Below are 18,906 nucleotides of genomic sequence, written 5' to 3'. Positions count from 1 at the left end.
TCTCTGTGATTTTACACCAGTGTAGAGACTTAAACAGGAGTTTTTCTTGCCTGTCCCCTCTGTCCCTCCCCTTTCCCCAAACACAGAGGAGACAGCAGAGTTTTTCCCCACCAGCATCCTGCTTCTAATTGGCTCTGACCCTGATGACAATGAGTGCTAGCCAATCAGAATCAGAGTAGGGTTTGTTTTAATTATTTACAAGGTTTTATTATGTTCCTGTTTGAATGTGGGTCATCAAGAACGTCTGGATGTAAAACTAAAACATCTTTAATGTTTCAGGATTTTTAAGATATTTTCAGATATTTCATAGGTTCAGTTCAGACAAATGTTTATGTTGTTTAATATGTTTAATATGCACCTTGGTACCTGAAGCAACTTGAAAGATAAGGGTGGTGTTATTCTTCATATATATGAGGCTAAAGTGTTGTGAGTCTTAAGAAAAATGTTTTAGACCAAGCTCATCCTCACCTGTTGAAATGGTTTTGACTGAAATGATTTTCACACCAGTTTAGTTTATTTAAGTCTTTTCTAACTCACTCATGTGTTTGTCACTTTATTGCTGCACACTAAGATTATCTGTAATTTCTCCTGTTTCTGGGTTGTAGTTATTTATAAATGGGATCTTCTGCAGTCCCTGCAATAATAAATACTGTGTGAATTCAGAATGATATTCATTTGTGGGTGCACATTTTAATTATCAGAGGTTTACTGTATATATAATATACATCAGTGTCGAAGAAACCCCAACACGAACACCATCTGTTTTCTAATGTTAAATAATGTTAAAAGGTGGTTTAACTCCCTCTTGTGGTCATTGTCCTGAAGTTCAAGGGGAGAAAAATAAATAAACTGTGTACCGTGGGTACAGTTTTGCAAAACTGCGCACAGTTTACCAATCTGTCCACATGGATGTAAATTGACAGTCTGTACCCACAGTTTAAAATCCGTCCCCACGGATTGTAAAATCGTGCATACAGTAGAAACAAGTCGCTTGTTTTGGGCTTGCTTTCACAGTCCAGTTGCTTATTTGTCTCGTGAGATCTAACACTGGCACAGTCACCTGCACCTGAGCATGCGCTCACCTGGCAGAAGACAGAGAAACATAAAAAAAGAAAAAGAAAACTACTAGAGGAATAAGAGTAAGATAACTGTGTAAGGCAGTTGATTACTACGTTTTTTTTTTCTACGTTGTTGTTTTTTGTCAATAGGTTCCTGCGTTTGTCGTCGGTAAGTTGGACATGGGACCTGTACTGATTGTGACGCACCTTTTATATTTTAAGCAAACTTTAGCTGTTCACGTCCTGTGTGTGCTGTAAACACTATTACTCTGTTTTCTAGTATGTCGTGTCCCTTCATATGATACTACCAAGGTTGTGTTGTCGAACAAAAGAGTTAAACCTTAAAGGTACTACAATATAAACGAGGAACGCTAAAACGAAAGTAATGCCTCCATTTTATGTTATAAGTTATTAGCTCTCAGACAAACGTCGTTTTAACTTTATTTACAACAATAACACAACCAGTTTAAGAAGGAACATCGGTTTGAGAAACAATAATATGTCACACTGCTATAAACTCAAACCATGTATCTTATATGTTTCTTTTGTTTGTTTTTTAATTAAGATGGCTGCCCCATATCTATCTATCCATCTTTAAAGGCCTGACTTTCTAAGGGTTTTGTAAGCACAGAAAAAACAGTTATTTTTTTTGGTTACTGGTTAATTTAATATTTCTGTTTGTTTTTTCTCATTTTTGGTGGGTAAGCCAACTACTTCCTCCTACTTTAGGATTCAACTTTTGTTTATTGTGCATTTAGCAGAAAGCAGCTATGACTATGAACTAGAAGGTACTGAGGAATACTGTTCTGTAGTGTCCAAACTTTTAGTGAAATCTATAAACTGAAACTCAACTGTATAGTGAATGTACACTGTTATTGATATATGTAACTGTAACTACAATGTATAACCAGGATTCCTGCTGGAAAATGCAGTTTTTAAAACCTTTAATTTTTCTTACAGATGCTGTTCTTATGTCTTGGATGTTCAAACTCACCTCATCCCAAATCTCATTGAGATGTCTTCAGTTCAAGAAAAGTTTTACCTGCCACATAATAAGACTTCAAGAAGAACATCTTGGAGAACTTCAGCTTTTCTGGTAAAATTCTTTACCGCAGAAAATCACAGGATAATAAATCCTAATGCTCCTCCTCTAATCCTCCTAATCCTGGGAGATTCTTTCTATTAGTGGGATAGAAGCAGTGGGGTTGTTCTTGAAGTCCTGTTTACATCTCACATGCATCCAACAACTCAAAGTCAACTGTATGTTCTCTAGTTACCCTCTGATGAGATATGCTGTAGAGCAGAGTTCAACCAGTCTGTACATTCAGTAACACTGTGTGTTATATAGAAAACTCACACTAGAAATTAGTCACAGTTTTACGTTGTGTTAAGAAGAGACTGTCCTCACATAAAGAATGCCTTTATTGGTTGTTTGTGCAAGCCCAATCATGATCCAGACTGGTTTTATTGTTAAGAAAAGATGTTGCTGTTGATGTTGAAGGGGAGAGATGGACAGATCAAAGAAACATGGGAGATGATCATTTTTGTGTTTTTTTTTAATTTCACAGATAATTGTGATGAAAGTCTTGTGCTGTCAAACCCTCACATGTCATCACGCAGAGTATCAGATAGGGAATGAATGCTGCCCAATGTGTCCGCCTGGTAAGATCCAACTGAATTTACTGAATTATTCTATTATCACAAGTGAAAACAGTTGGTAAACAATAAAAATAGTTTTGCTTAGCATGCAGCACGGAGCCTTACCCTGAATGTTGCATTTTAACTGAATTAAAGATTTCTTGAACTATAATCACTGGTTTTCTTCTCAAAAGGACACAGAGTTAAAATAGATTGCACAGAGTTCAGAAGTACGTCATGTCTGCCCTGTTTGAATGGAACTTATATGGATAAAGGTACTGGACTTAGGGAGTGCTTCCCATGCACCAACTGTGATGCAGGTACATTTCTGTTAATATTATTTATTTATCAGTAGAAATGTTTTTCTTTTTTTCAACTGTTAAATTTTAAATCAAATCCACATCAGACAAGTTCATTTATGCAGATGTTTCCTATTAATTCATAAACTGAAGAGACTATTGTGTCACATTTTCTAAAGTTGTTCTAACCACTGAAGGTATCTTTAAATCAGAAACAGATTAAACACAATAGGAGCTCTGTTTCTGCATGTTTTGTAACTTCCATATGTGTTGATAGGTTCTGGTCTGAAGGTAAAGAGGTCATGTACACCAGCATCAGATACAGTTTGTGAACCACTTGAGGGATTCTTCTGTATTGACTTAACAAAGGACCAATGTGCAGCAGCACAGAAACGCACGGTCTGTCATCCAGGACAATACATCAAGGAAAAAGGTTGGTTTTCTAGTTTTAAATGAGAACAGAGTTTAAGGAAACTGATCTTTGTGACAGTTTGCTCATTAAAGCTGCACATGATGATTTCTGACCACTAGATGGGAGTAAAGAGCACCAAAATTCTAATAAAGGTCTTTCTTGATATAGACAAGGTGGACTTTGCTCAGTTGTCCTTTAATATTTATTATTTATCAACTGTAGTTTGATAGTTTGAGGAAGGAGAAAATACTGAGACTAGGACAGTTGTAGAACACAACTAAAACATTCATTCATTTTCTGTAACCGCTTGTCCTCTGGGGGGTAGTAGTACCCTGTTTGTCATATTGTGAAGCAGTCTATATCTATATATAACACTTTAATCTTTGATCTGTAGACTGAACTAGTTTCATCTTCCATATAATTTGTGTCTGTGCAGGCTCAGCCTCCTCAGACACTGTGTGCTCTGACTGCAGTGATGGAACATTTTCAGATGGAACATTAACATCTTGTCTCCAACACACACAGTAAGTAAATCTTCACATCACACATGGAGACACATTGGATGTCTTATTTTCTTTCTGTACATCTTCATGTAAAACACGTCTCTGTTATTCCAGATGTGAATCAATAAACCTTCATCTGATAACACCAGGAACTACGTCAACTGATTCTGTATGTGGAGAACAAACTTCAAATGTTGGAGTTATTGTGGCCATCATCATTGGTGTTGTGTTTTTTTTAGTCATTCTAATAGTAGCAGTAGTATTGTGCTACATCTACAGAAAGAAAATATCTTCAACAGGTAGGTTTCATTTATAGCAGGAAAATGTTCTTCTTGTTTATGTTTTGTCACATCTGTGATGGATGATAATGTTTTCTGCTGAGTCATGACAGTGCTGGTAATTATGTTTTTCACTGGTTTTGTTCAATTATAGACAGAAACAGAAATGCAGACAACTACAGAGAGGTATGTTTATTTCTTACTACAGATCACAGCACTGGGTTTATCCAAGGAATTAAATTATCTAAGGAATTCTGTTTTTTTTTTCCTTCATTTCTTTAAATGAAAACAAAAGGTACACTACGAGCAGTGCACTAAGGAGTGTAGAAGAAGAATGAAGGGTGGTCAAGGGTGTACTGAGCCTCTCACCTGATGACAGCTGAGACCCCCGTGACCCTCCAGATGACAAGACATTACACAAAAAGAAAGAATGAATGAGTGAATGTTTGTATGATTGTAGATACTGGTGGCTGTGTGAACGGAAAGTATTTTTTTTTTTTTGTTCTGTTCAGATGTAGCATACTATTTTGTTGTACTGATGTATAATGACAATAAAGCATTAATTCAGTTCAATATAGAACACTGCTTCTGTGATTTTACACCAGTGTAGAGACTTAAACCTTAGTTATAAATACATTTAATAATATTTGAAGATACTTCACAGTAACAAAATACCTCAAGGTCGGTGCCAGTCATAACTGTACAGTCAGGAAACCACTTGTGTTACCATGACGATTAAATATACAAAGTACATAAGGATAATAAAAAAAATAAAATCCATTGCGTATACCAGACCCCCGTGACCCTTAACAGGACTAAACGGGTATAGAAGATGAATGAATGAATTGCTTTATTTAACTTCTTATTTAGATTCACTGACTGGAGTGAAGTCCAGTCTGAGTTATCCACTCCTACCTGAATGAACAATTCTCCAACCTGCCTATGATTCCTCTTACATTTTCAAACTGTCATGTAACATCATCAGTTTGTATCATAAGATTCCACATGTACACTTTAGTCAGATATGTGTATCTATGACAGATGTATGTTTATCTTGCTGTTCTCTTCTCTTCTCTCTTTGCTGTTCTCTTCTCTCTTTCTCCTGTCTGTACCCGGCTGGCCTTAGGCAGATGGGTCCCTCCATATGAGCTGGGTTCTGCTCAAGGTTTCTTCCTGTTAAAAGGGAGTTTTTCCTTGCCACCGTTGCCTTCATGCTTGCTCTGGGGGTTTCAGGCCGGGTTTTTGTAAAGCGTCTTGAGACGATTTGTATTGTTGACGCTATATAAATAAAATTGAATTGAAATTGAATTGAATTGAGTGTTTGTGATTAGTCCTCGGACTGTAAATCAGGAAGAAGAAGAAGTGAACCTTTGACCTTCTGGTTAATGAGTTTTATGGTCAGCGAATACGTGTCCTCAGTGAAATACGACAGTCTTTTTCTTTCACTTCAGTTTTTCTTTTCATTCACGCAGGTGCATTGACATAACACTGGCAATGAACAAAATTATGTCATTTTAAAAAGTCTGATTTACTTTCACTGTAGCCTACATTGTCTTTAGCCTCCTAGGCTTCATAAAAACTGCCCCAAACTCATGTTTTCCAGGCCTAAAAGTCTCACAGTATTGTTTGTGCCTCAGCAGGTGACCATTATCAGAAAATAAACTCTGCATCCCACAGTACCCTACTCAGCACCAAAACCGTAGACAGACACAGTTACCAAATAGCTTGTAAAAAGAGGAGCTACATCATTGGAAGAAGTGGATAATTCCTCAGAAGTTATATTCTGGATGTTTTTCTCACTAAAGTACTTACATTGCAGCACTAACTAAATTGCTGGGTGTTGTATGTTATGTGCAATCAGGGTGGGTCTGTCTTCAAGCTCATGATTGCCTTCCTAGTCAGCTGAGATCGTTTATCACATGTTTATCACTAAAGTACGTGAAAAAACTATTCACTGCAGCGACTGTTACCTCCCTGCTCATCCTGAACAAAAGGCAAACTGAAAAAACTGAACTCAGTTCTCTCTAATGAGGGAACAGGTTCCATCTTGACATGACACTAACAGCATTTACATTGCCAGCTGCGACTTATTTGGCTTTCAATTGTCTTTTTTAGGGGAGCGCTTCAAAGTACCTTGCTATTCAAAGCAGGGACAAAGGCCATGGCTGAAAGGCTTTAGGGAGTTTCTCCTCTCACTATTCCTGTTTAATCACACAAAGACAAATTAGCACACAAACTCCTTTTGCATTATGATCTGGAAAGTCACAGTTGACTTGCTGATCAAAAGTGAGAAGAAACTTGTTACGTGTATAGACTTGTACGTGTGTTTCTCTCCTCCCCTTGTCCTGCAGGTGAGAAGTGGAAGATTGGCTGCCACCTGTGAGCTCCAGAAGAGTTGTGGATTTGCTCATCCTCCAGCCAATCAGCCAATCAGAAAGCTTCTCTCTTTGTTTTGCTCTTGCTTACTTTGCTTTTTTTGTCTAGGAAGGTTTGTGGTGGGGAGGTAGGACTGAGGTAAAACTGGGGTACCCTGTACATTCACACATGTAGAAAGAAACCATTACCGCCCTAGGTTATGGGTTGCTGCCACTGATGTATTTTTATTAATTTCAGATGATTTTGTAAATAAGACAGTCAGGCCTTTTGTTTTCTTTTTCTTTCCCCATGGATAGCTTGAGCTCGGCCCTATTTTATTGTACTTTATTTATTTTGTTTGGTACATTCCCCACAGTTCCCTCTCCCCCCCACATTTTTCAAACCTACATTTGTTGTTTACCTTTTCATTTAACAATGGTTAATTTTTTTTGACTGCTTCCCATCTTCCCTGAGTTCTTCTTTGTTGGTTGTCAGCATTATTGTTTCTGCTTATAAAAGGAAACATAACAAAGATAAAATGCAATAAAAAGTGGCTTTTTTTTTCAAGTGAAAACATTAAACAGAGGCTATGAAAGGGTGAGCTGTTGGCTAACATGCATTTACTGTTATAAAGACAAGCCTGCTCTTGAAAGTTGGCTTTCAAATACAGCTCACAAGACTAAATTTGCTTTAGAAGCAAACGTCAGCTGATCTGGGATAAAAGGAGAGAGGGAGGGGAAGTAAACATGGACAAGGACTGTTGAGCTGACACTCTGGTTTTATAGGCGAAATGAAAGACGACAGGAAAGGCAGAAACATGCCATCAGCATCAAAGTGGTTCAACCTTTAGGTTTTTTTGAGTTTGGAAAAGCACATGATCATGTCAGCAGTGAATTTTTGGCAACAGGAAGCAGGCTTTAATGAACAATGAAGGGGAACTGCATTCAGTCATTTGTTTCTGCAATACTCCGAGCAGGAACAAGGAAGGAAAATGCAGCTCTGATGCATGAGACAGATTTTGATCATCTTACCATGAGGGCAAAGGAATGGAACTGGAAGATCTGAAAGAGCCAAAAACCACAGACACAGCTGTAAATGCATAGATATTGGAACAAATCATTTTCAGCAGTGTTGACAGATCTTGCGAGACAAATAAGCAAACAGGCCTCTGAAAAAAAGTGACTTTTTCTACAGAGGCCCTCTAGGATCCGGGGAGAGAAAAATAATTAATCTGTACTAACAGTTTAAAATCTGTGAGGACGGATTTTAAACTGTGGGTACAGATTGTCAATTTACATCCATGTGGACAGATTGATTCAAAACTGTACCCACGGTACACAGTTTATTTATTTTTCTCCCCCCTGAGAACCAGGACAACAACGAGAAGAGGGAGTTAAACCACCTTTTAACATTATTTAACATTAGAAAACAGATGAGACATTAAACACAGACTGATGTGCCAAGTACATTATATACACAGAAAACCTCTGATAATTACAATGTGCACACACAAATCAATATCATCCTGAATTCACAAATTCTTTATTTATTATTGCAGGGACTGCAGAAGACCCCAATTTTTAAATAACTACAACCCAGAAACAGGAGAAATTACAGAAAATCTTAGTGAGCAGCAATAAAGTGACAAACAGATGAGTGAGTTAGAAAAGACTTAAACTAAACTGGTGTAAAAACTATGCCAGTCAAAACCATTTGAACAGGTGAGGATGAGCTCAGTCTAAAACATTTTTCTTTAGACTCATAACACTTTAGCCTCATATATATGAAGAATAACACCACCCTTAGCTTTCAAGTTGCTTCAGGTACCAAGGTGCATATTAAACATATTTAACAACATAACAATTTGTCTGAACTGAACCTATGAAATATCTGAAAATATCTTAAATATCCTGAAACATTAAAGATGTTTTAGTTTTACAGAGGAATGTGTGGTGACCCAAAGAGGGCCAATCAAAGTCAAATGTCAAAGTGGCATATGAGCTTAAGACGCCACAGGACGGGTACAGAGTAGGTAGTTTCAGTCTCTGTAGAACATGGTCTTGTCTGATGTCTTTGGGGAATTCTTCAGGTTTATCTCCATTCCTCCACTGCTGTTTCCTTCACGTGTAGAGGCCAGAGCTTGTGCTGCAGAAAGAAAAGATTTTCTAGTGAGGGATAAGGTGAAATTATACTTCAACCATAATACCTAGGATTCCCTAAATCCCATTAAATATTACAGTACTTTGAGGATTATCATCATCATATCCTGGCACTAATAAAAAAGATACAGTAACAGTGTTTACCTTGATTAAAATCCATCTACACTGTCTTCATCTGCATCCGTCTCCCTGCTCTCTGATGCTCCACTCACAGAGTACATGCGACTATTGAAGCGCTGGAACATCTCTTGGCTTGGGGCAAAGTCCTTACAGCATATGCCTTGTCCTCTCAGTCCGTATTTCAGACATCGCAACCAATGGCAGAGAAAAGAGGGCAAGTGTTTTTAAAGTGTGGTCCCCCCTCCACACACACACACATACACACACACCCCATAAAAGAACAAGTTAGAGAAATTAAAATACTAGCATAATAATATTTAAAAAAGCAAGAACTGCAAATAAAAAAAAAGAAGAAAAAAAAGTGTGCAACATATGTTTGAATAGCTGTCTAATCAAAAACAACCAAACTGAATAAAAACGCAAAGTGTCATCATATCCTATATCAGTCACATAATGAACACCAGTGAGTTTAACCACTTGTTTACTGCGATCAGGCCAGCTGACAGTCTTGCCTGGACCCGGGACGAGATAATCTTAGATGAATGACTCCGTGACTCTCCTTACTCCGCCCCTCCGCTCCGGGACAGCGGGCCTCTCCCGCATCACTCTCTCTGTCACCTGACTGCAGCTGGATCCCTCTCCTCTCTGTCTCATCCTCTCTGACGGAGCTACCAAACTCAACTGTTTCTGTCGAAGATAACGTGCTGTATCAGGCTTTTATACAAGCTAATGGACGTTAACATTAGAGCTACGTACGTTACGCTACAAGGCTGGTAAACGTTGACTGCGCTGTTTTTTACCTTGCTCTACGTTCACTTTACTAGTCCCAGCTTCACCGTCACCACCTTTTTTTTTTTTCTTTTTTTTTTTCTGACTGATTTCTGATTGAGGAAGAAGAAGTGAATCTTTAACCTAATTGGTTCAGGAATTTTATCTGCGGCTGACGGATTACGTAACAAATGGGACAGAGACTTTCTCTTTCACTTTGGTTTTGACTGTTCATGGTGTTGTTTCATTTTGTTTTTCTTGCTTTATGGATTTTGGTTTCTACGTTTTATTTTTTGCCAGTTGGTTCCTACGTCGGTCGTCGTCGGTAAGTTCCTCATGCTTAGACACCTGTATTAGGTATGACTCATCAAGTAGGATTCAACTTATTAACCTGTTTAAACTCTAAACACTGTCTCTCTGTTTTCCACTACTGTGGTTTGTCTTCTCCTTCATACTACCAGGGCTTTTTTTGATACTAACAATGTATTAGCACATTAATCTAATAAAGGTCAAATCCTTTAAACCAAATAAACTAGAAAAAAAGACATTTGGACAGAAGTGTTCCCTTGAACATCACTGGTTATTGTCTGCATTCATTAGCTCCTGTGTTTCTAGGAGATTCAACCTGAACATAGCAGACAGTATACCTGTTTGTACAGCTACATGGCAGTTAAAAACAGAAACTATATTAATCTAAGCCTTTTTAAATAGCTACATCTAACCATAACTGTCCAATGCTGTTTAATTAAGATAAGAATTATCCATAAAGCAAATATCCTGCATAGTTCCTCGACTTTAATAAGCAGCTATTGTAAATAATAAATAAATAAATAATAAGAGATGAAGTGCATTTGCCAGTATTTGTGGAAGGTGTGGCTGCGGCGCTGCTATTTCACCTGGCAATGAGAAATACTGTTTTCTGTTTGGTTGATTCAAGCAGAGCATCTATTCATAGATTACTAATTAACTTGACAGCCCTGATACGACCAGGGTTATGTAGTCGACCAAAGGACAACAACACAAGTGAAGGACAGAGCTGTCCATACTAACTACGGCCCTGAAGGTCAAAACGCAGCAACATTTGTTTTCAAAACACTGACATTTCAGATTATGGAAAGGGTAGGAACAACACTTCTTGTTTCTGATTGGACCACATAGTTCTGCAGCCAAACATTTGTGCAGCTCTGATATTATGACTCTTCTAGTTGGACCGTCTCTTCAGTCCTAACTCCTTCAACCGTGGTTTCAGGGTTCAGAGGGACATGTTAATGTCATGATGGGTTGAGCTTATCATGAATGACATTATATGTACGTCCTCTATCACAATACTCCTCTATTAATGCCATCTTGTCCTCCATTCTTTCCAACACGGTTTAAACCTCGTGCACGGACACAGCGGAGTAGAAACAGGAAATGACGTCCAATCAGAAAACATCTAGACAACAATGAGACAGTATCATGAAGAACAATGAAGAATAATATGAACATACAAAACAAGACGCCAAAGGGACTACAACAACAGAGAGTGCAGTAGAGAAAACAAAGTAAATAACTACATGAAAATGTTGGAAAGTTTAAATAAATATTAGGTTTAATTGCTTTCAGGTTAGTGTTGTCAGATACTGAAGATGGAGCCATTTTCCCTATCCACCTGAGTGGTGCTGTGGGAGATGGTGGAAGGATATTTAAGGTGCCCACTAATTGATTCAGGTGTGGCGCACAGGAAGTCTTGACCACAGGCTGGCGGGAGATTTTGAGTTCTTTGTTTCACCGCTTTATGCTTTTGTTGTGCAAGTTATTAAATGGATTGACATGTCTGAACTTACTTTTTGCCTATTATGGGTGTGATTTAGTGGAGGTCACAGAAACAAAGAAGATCCTAACTGCTGCAAGTGCATAACAAAGCAAAGTTGCATCAACGTTTCAAGTCAAAAACACTTCTCTGTGAGTTATGCACAAGAATGTTTATCCTAACGCCACGGCTCTGTTCTCACAGTAAAGCAAACGGAAAGAACACGAGGGATCGGAAGTCGCTGCAGCAGTGGAACGCGGTAACGACGCAGCAGGTGGTGCACAAAGGAATGGAGGTAAATTATCGACACCATAAACAATACATGGCCATTTAAAAAAAAAAAAAAAAGTGTGCACACAGAAGATAAACTGAGTTGAAATAATCCCAATGCTTTGGTGTTCTAAACCAAAGTAGACTACTTGTTGAAAAACTGCTAGTGATTGTTTTTTCTTTGTTGTTGTTTTTTGGAAAATGTTTTGGGGTTTTGTGTGTGTGATTTAAAACAATGGTTAAAATGAATGTCAAAAAGGGTGAGATTGAGTTGGGTAAAACAGCTGTGCCTACTGATGGAACTAATGGAGTTAATAGAGAGGCGAAGTCCCGCCCCCTCTACTTCCGGGTTATGGGACCTATCTTTCGAAAAAATATGAACGGCAGTCTATGGCGAAAGATAAATTATTTTCTGGTCCCGATCGACTTGTGCCTTGGATTATACATATGTTGTTTTTCAGAATAAAAAATGATTTTACATGTCAAGAATGTCACAGTTTGTCGCAAGATAGTTAAGTAAAACGCTATGGAAAATACGTAATTAAATGAACTACAAGTCCCTAATGCTGGCGCGTACAGAACCGACCAAAACTCCCTTCGTGTAACTACAGCTCTCGACATGACCCGATTTATAATGATTTTCACCTCGTTTGATGCTTCTGCCTTCGTCCTGGAAGAAGACGGTAAAGCTCAACAAGGAGACAGCCATAGTTCTCTAGTGACGTACATTGTTCGAGACGAGAGATGTAGTTCACTAAGCGATCTCATACAAAACCTAATGTTGTTCAGCTTATTTACGTCAAATAATTTATCTCTTGACGTGAAAAATTATCTTTTAAATTCACACACATCATATGTGAAATTCATGCCACAATTCGAACGGGACCAAAAAATAATTATGATCTCTCCATAGACTTTTCGAAAGATAGGTCCCATAACCCGGAAGTAGAGGGGCGGGACTTCGGCTCTCTATAAACAAACAGCACAGCTTCCAGCAAAGGCGCTGCTCACTAAAATAAGTGACTTAGAAATACTAGGAAAATCTAAACTACAAAAGGCTGCTAATTTGAAGACTACAACAGTTGGGTGAATCTGGTTATGAAAATGAAATCTACAAAAATTTCCATATGTATCAGGTGTTGATTAATGATGCAAAGGATGTTCATAACGAATTGCTTGAGTTGTTGCCTGTGGGAGAAAAGGAAAATCATGAGATTTGGTTCAAAGCAAAACTTTTGAGTGTGAATGAATTTTTATTATTGAGTGTTGCAAATGTCAAAGCAGGGTAGCAGGGAATGGGGGTTTAGGACCCAAACGCAGGACTTCAGAGGCAGGAGTAGGCAAAAAAGGGTTTTTAATTAAGAACAAAACCAATAGCACTGCCGAGGATGCAGGATTTCCAAAAAAACAAAAATCAAAAACACTATCAAAACGTCACATAAAAAACTATGGTATGGGAAACATGAAAAAAAAAAACCTATGGCATGACACGGCAGACAAACAGTGACGTGAAACATGGCTAACAAACACTATGACGCAACAGGGACAACGGGGAAGGCAGGGCTATATATACATACACACGAGGAGCAGGGGTGACAAGACACAGGTGAAGCAAAACAAGAAACGAGACAAGGTGAAACCAACAACCTAATCAAAAGGAAAAAAGACATGGAGTAACAAAACAGGAAATTCAGAAAAGAAAACCTAAACACTAAACCATGACTATGAAAAAAAACAAGACTTGACAAAATGCAACAGAAAATCCAAGAAACTAAAACTGACTGTGAAAAGACATAACGAAAAGACATGACGAAAAGACATGACAGAAAACTAAACCATGACTGAAAACATGACGGGACTAAACAGAAACCATGACAGAAACTAAACCATGGCGAAAGACGTGACAGAAAACGTGACAGAACATGACAAAAACCATGACAGCAAAATATCAAGCATGTGTTACTGACAAAATGGTTGAAAATGTTCACAATCCGGGTTACGCAGAAATAAAACCCACGGATAGTGTGTCAAATGTTGGATCCCATTCCTCAAGTAACAGCCGTAGCAGTTCAAGATCAAGCAAATCATTTATTATGACTCTGAAAGCTGAACCCAAGAGAGCCGTCCTTCTGGCCTGCGCATCAGCAATGGAAAGGAAACATGCAATGGAAATGGAGGCAGAGTTACTATGCAAAATAATGGAGAAAATGCAAATGTAAATGGAGACTGAAGCTTCAGATGCTGAACTAGCAGTGTTGAGAGCATTTTCAGAACAAGATGGAATGGAATCTTATTTTGAAAGGGCAGAGAAAAAAACTGACCTGCATCTATTATACCTGTGGAACCTGAACAGTTACCTGTTGTAAGGAGGGAAATTTCAGATGCACAACCTAATGGCACCAACACACCAGCACAACATGACTGGTACATGTACATAACGGTACATGCACTTAATGATAATTCCATTTCTCGGATTCTGCAAAAACAAAATGAAATATATGATCTGTTAATACAACAACAAAGAGCAAGTCAACTTACACCGAGAGAAATACCAGTTTTTGATGGTGATTCTTTGAAATTCAGTCTTTTCATGCATGATTTCAAACACTGTGTGGAGGATAAAGTGCATCTAAAGGGGATTGCATATATTATCTGGAAAGATACACTAGGGGGCGTCCAAGAGACGTTGTGCAAAGATCCTACAATTGACTGCAGAAAGAGGATTTGAAACAGCTAAAGCTCTTCTAAAAGAACACTTTGGAGATGGAACAAAGATCACTGTAGCTTATACGGACAAGGTACACAACTGGCCTGTTGTCAAAGCGGAAAATGTTTCTTCACTTCAGGATTATGCTTTGTTCCTCCATGGATGCAGCAACGCCATGACTGATCTGCAGGACATGAAAGAACTGGACACGTCTGCCAATCTCAAACTCATTATGTCAAAACTTCCATATAAATTAAGAGAACGATTTAGACTCATTGCATATGACATCCGTAAGAATCAAAATCGCATACCATGTTTCAATGATGTTTGCTTTGTGGAACACCAGGTCAAACTCTTGTCTGATCCAGTTTTTGGAGATATTCAAAGGGGATTTATGTCAAAAGGGACTCGTCTGCAGTGAAACCTAAGGTAAGGAGAAAGAACTTTGCCACAAATGTCTGTGCTGTTAACAAACAACGACGTAAAGAAACAAAGGAAATGAATAAAAGCAACATCAGTTTATTCTGTTCACTATGTCACTCCATGAATGACTGTCCAAAACTCACAAAAATCAAACACTGTGAAAAAGTCAACTTCTTAAAGGAAAAGAGAGCTTGTTTTGGCTGCCTTGACATTGGGCATTGGAGCAAAAATTGTGATAAGTGCATAACCTGTGAAAAATGCAAACAAAGTCATCCAGCAGCCTTACACATCCATGTCAAAGAGGTGGACAAGTCAGTGAGCACCAGGGACACCTGTGGCAATGAACCTGAGTCAACCGTGAAGAACACACTTCTATTAGCCGAAACCTTTGGAAGCCAAACAGGGGCTGGGAGCAATGGAATGCTGTCGATTCTACCAGTTCAGGTAAAAACAAAAAAAGGCAAAGTCATTAAAATCTATGCGTTTTTGGACAATGGATCAACATCTACATTTTGCTCCGAAAGTCTAATGCGAAAGCTGAACCTGGAAAAAGATCAAAAATATGGTTGCTATCAATAAGTCCCAAAACAGCTGTGTCGGCACACATTGTAAGTGGCCTGGAAGTATCCAAGCTTAATGGAGAAAGGTATTACAGTCTGCTAGATGCTTACACCCAAAAACAATTCCAGTAAGTGCTTCAAGTATAATCAACACTGAATTCCTCAGAAAATGGTTGTACCTTGATGACATTCACATCCCAGAAATCTCTGCTGAAGTGGAGTTGTTAATTGGAACTAACGCTTCTCAGTTGCTGGAACCATGGGAGGTTGTTAATAGTCGAGGAGATGGACGCTTTGCCGCTAAAACCCTATTGGGTTGGGTTGTGAGTGGCTCATGTAAAGATATGAAAAATTATGATTCTGTGTCTGTGGAGTCATTAGAGCTGCTATTGGAGAGGCAGTATAAGCAGGACTTCAATAAAAAGGATGCTGAGGATCACGAAAATGTCTGCAAAGAGAGGAGCCGACTTAAAGAGGACCTCAATGAAAGTCAAAGCATGAAGAATTTAAAGTCTCAAAACTGAGCTTGGCCCAGATGCTGGAAGAGTTCAAAACGAGCAGCCAAGAGACTGATTCTGAAAGGCTTCACCTTCTGCAGGAGAAAGATCTACTTAAAATCAGGGTTTATTTGTTTTTGTTGTGTGCGTTTCATGATAATTATTTTATGTATGGCTCCATGTTAAGATTATGGTAACTGTTATGTCTTTTATATCCATAAACAATTAGGGGCGGGGTGTGGTGGAGCCATTTTCACTATCCACCTGAGTGGTGCTGTGGGGGATAGTGGAAGGATATTTAAGGTGCCCACTAGGGCTGGGCAATATGGCTGAAAAATGTATCACGATATAAGTGTTTCATATCAGTCGATATCGATAATTACTGATTCGTTTCTTTAACCTATTCTACTCAGACTTCTCAACTGTGCTAAACTGCATCCGTTATTTCTTTATATCGCTTTGATGTTTTGTCGTATGGCACTGCTGCTGTGTACCTCAGAGGTCTGTCATTTTGACTGACAGGGTCATAAAAATCCCGTCATAACCCATTTTTACCCGTCACTTTAATTTTTGATAACAATGACGTATTCAATAGCATTTAATTTTCATTCATTTTTAATTAATTCAGTAGCGGTGGAAAAAAAAGATTCGGTTCATATAACCCACCAAACACCAGACATCATTTAGACGTTGTTTTTTTGGGCTAAATCTGGTCGGCCAGTCATGGCCTTAATTTAGCCCAAAAATAGTTGTTAAAAATTGGGCTTCCTGTAGTCGTCCTTTTTTTGTCCAAATTTAGCCCAAAAAAACTCGTTGAAAATTGGGTTGTGTTTAGTCCGTCTTGTCCAGTCCAAATTTAGCCCAAAAATAGTTTAATCAAAATAAAAATTTTAATCGTTCTGGGTGTTTCTACTGGTCACGTGGGACCGTGGGCAGAGTGCGGCTCTCATTGGCCAGCCCTCAACGTGTGTTCCTTCCCATACTCTCATTGGTTATATCTACTTAAGCCCGCGAAAAGATCCGGTTTGAGCTGGAGAGGAGCAGGAGCTGAGAGATGAGAAGAGGAATGGAGGAAAATAAAAAAGAGGTATGTTCCCAGTTTTATTATTATTTATTATTTATTTTCCTGTAGATTTTGGATACCTAATGAAAATAAACTGAAACGGCATAATTTCCAAATCCGCGGTGAAGGTCTTATGTAATGATTTTATCCGTTTAATGTGTCAGAAATGTTAGTACAGTTGCTAATCCTCATCATCCAATATCCCAGTGTCTTACAAAATTAAACTAGAAAATTCCTGTGGAAATTTTGACTGTACCAATGATGCTGCTGCCAACATAAGCCTCCGGGTTAGCGCGCCACGGCTAGCCTCCATGTAAGGCTGCAGCGGCTAGCCCCAGGGTTAGCTACTCGGCTAGCCCCTGGTTAGCGTGCTGCGGCTAGCCTCTGTGTTAGGCCGGTGGGAAGTTAGTTTTAAGTTGGATATTTGACAGACATTCGGTAAACCTCTTTTTCACTATGGATACGGTGCGACTCCGAGCAAGCCACTCCAACATTTCAAGTGTACCCTTACTGCAGACTATACATTAAACACACGGAGATACTGTACCCGTAGCAAAAGAGGTTTACCCAGAGCGAATGTCTGTCGAATATCCAACTTAAAACTAACTTCGCTGCAGTGGTAAACTGTAGCGGGTGCTGGTCAGAAGACACCATCCGGGGAATGATGATAACAGGTAACTCCGGACTCAACGGGAAATAGCACTAACGTATCATAACAAAATATTGGTGAAATGAACGAGTTTCACGGCAGATAATGCGTTATTTAGAGGCAGCGTCTCGGTGAGCTGGGTGCCTGCTACACGCTGATATAATTATCTTCTGAACAAGTGCAAATGAAAGTGATATTGGTGAGTAAACGATGGTATTACTACTGATCTCACTAGCTCCTCCTCTAGGCCATCTTCGTGTAGTACATTCCCTATCTGCACCATTGTACCCTCCAGCAGGCCAGTTTTGTCTTCATTTAGACGATTTTCTGTTAACCCCAACAATCTCGTTAATATTAAATGTCACATTAGCCCGTCCTTAGACTATGATCTCACTACTGCACAGCCTCCTCCCATTCCTCGCCAAACCGTACTCAAATTTGGACTTTTTAATATCCGCTCTCTCTCCAGTAAAGGACAACTTTTACAGGATTTCATCAATGACCACAGGTCTTATGCCTAACAGAGACATGGCAACAACCAAATTACTTTTCTCAGCTGAAGCATCTCCTCCCGGGTATGTATACACAAGTCAACCCCGTGCCATTGGACGGGGGCTAGGTATCGCAGTAATCCACCGCAAGAAATGGAAAGTCTCGTCTGTCTCTATCCCAGCCCACCAGTCATTTGAATCTCTGGTCATTCAACTGAGTGGACCATCTCCTACTATAATAGCCACTGTTTACCGTCCACCTAAGCCCAACACTGATTTCATCAGTGAATTCTCTACCTTCTTCACTCACATATCCTCACTCAGCCCTAACATCATTTTACTTGGTGATTTCAACATACATCTCGACAATATGAATAACTCTCTCACAAAAAGCTTCACATCCTGTCTGGACAGTTTTGGATTACAGCAGTTTATTGACTTTCCCACCCACTCAAAAGGACACATTCTGGACCTGATCTGCTGTTCTGGTACTACTCCTTTTATCTGTTCTGCAATTGATCTCCCCATCTCTGACCATAAGCTTATATCATTTAATGTTAACCTTGCACTATTTAAATCTAAACTACCTGGCATCATATCATTCTGTAATATTAAGGACATTGACTTAACTGCTCTGAATACTGGCATCACTGCCCTCCCCCCCTTCAACCACTTATCCACTCCCGATGAACTGCTTTTTCATTATAACACTGGACTTCATAATCTCTTCAATTCCCTGGCTCCACTGAAAACATGGACTGTCACCTTCACCCACTCCGAACCCTGGTTTACACGCGAACTCGGCTAAAATACGTCAACTGGAACGCCTCTACAGGAAATCTGGCCTCACCATACATCAGGACA

The 18,906-nt window shown here is 39.0% G+C and overlaps 1 protein-coding gene across 1 annotated transcript in view; it reads left to right on the top strand.

Moving 5' to 3' along the window:
* The first annotated feature begins 810 nt into the window (after window positions 1-810).
* The window catches only part of LOC311494403 (tumor necrosis factor receptor superfamily member 14-like), a 40,375-nt gene continuing 22,279 nt past the window's right edge, over window positions 811-18,906 (top strand). Inside the window, exon 1 of the mRNA XM_084553433.1 lies at window positions 811-1,227. The gene's annotated coding sequence lies outside the window, so the exon portion shown is untranslated. The remainder of the gene's footprint in view (window positions 1,228-18,906) is intronic.

This window comes from Chelon labrosus, assembly GCF_963514085.1.
Source record: "Chelon labrosus genome assembly, chromosome: 10".
NCBI lineage: Eukaryota > Metazoa > Chordata > Actinopteri > Mugiliformes > Mugilidae > Chelon > Chelon labrosus.
Note: the sequence above shows the minus strand (reverse complement) of the source record. Positions and strands in the feature narration are given on the sequence as shown.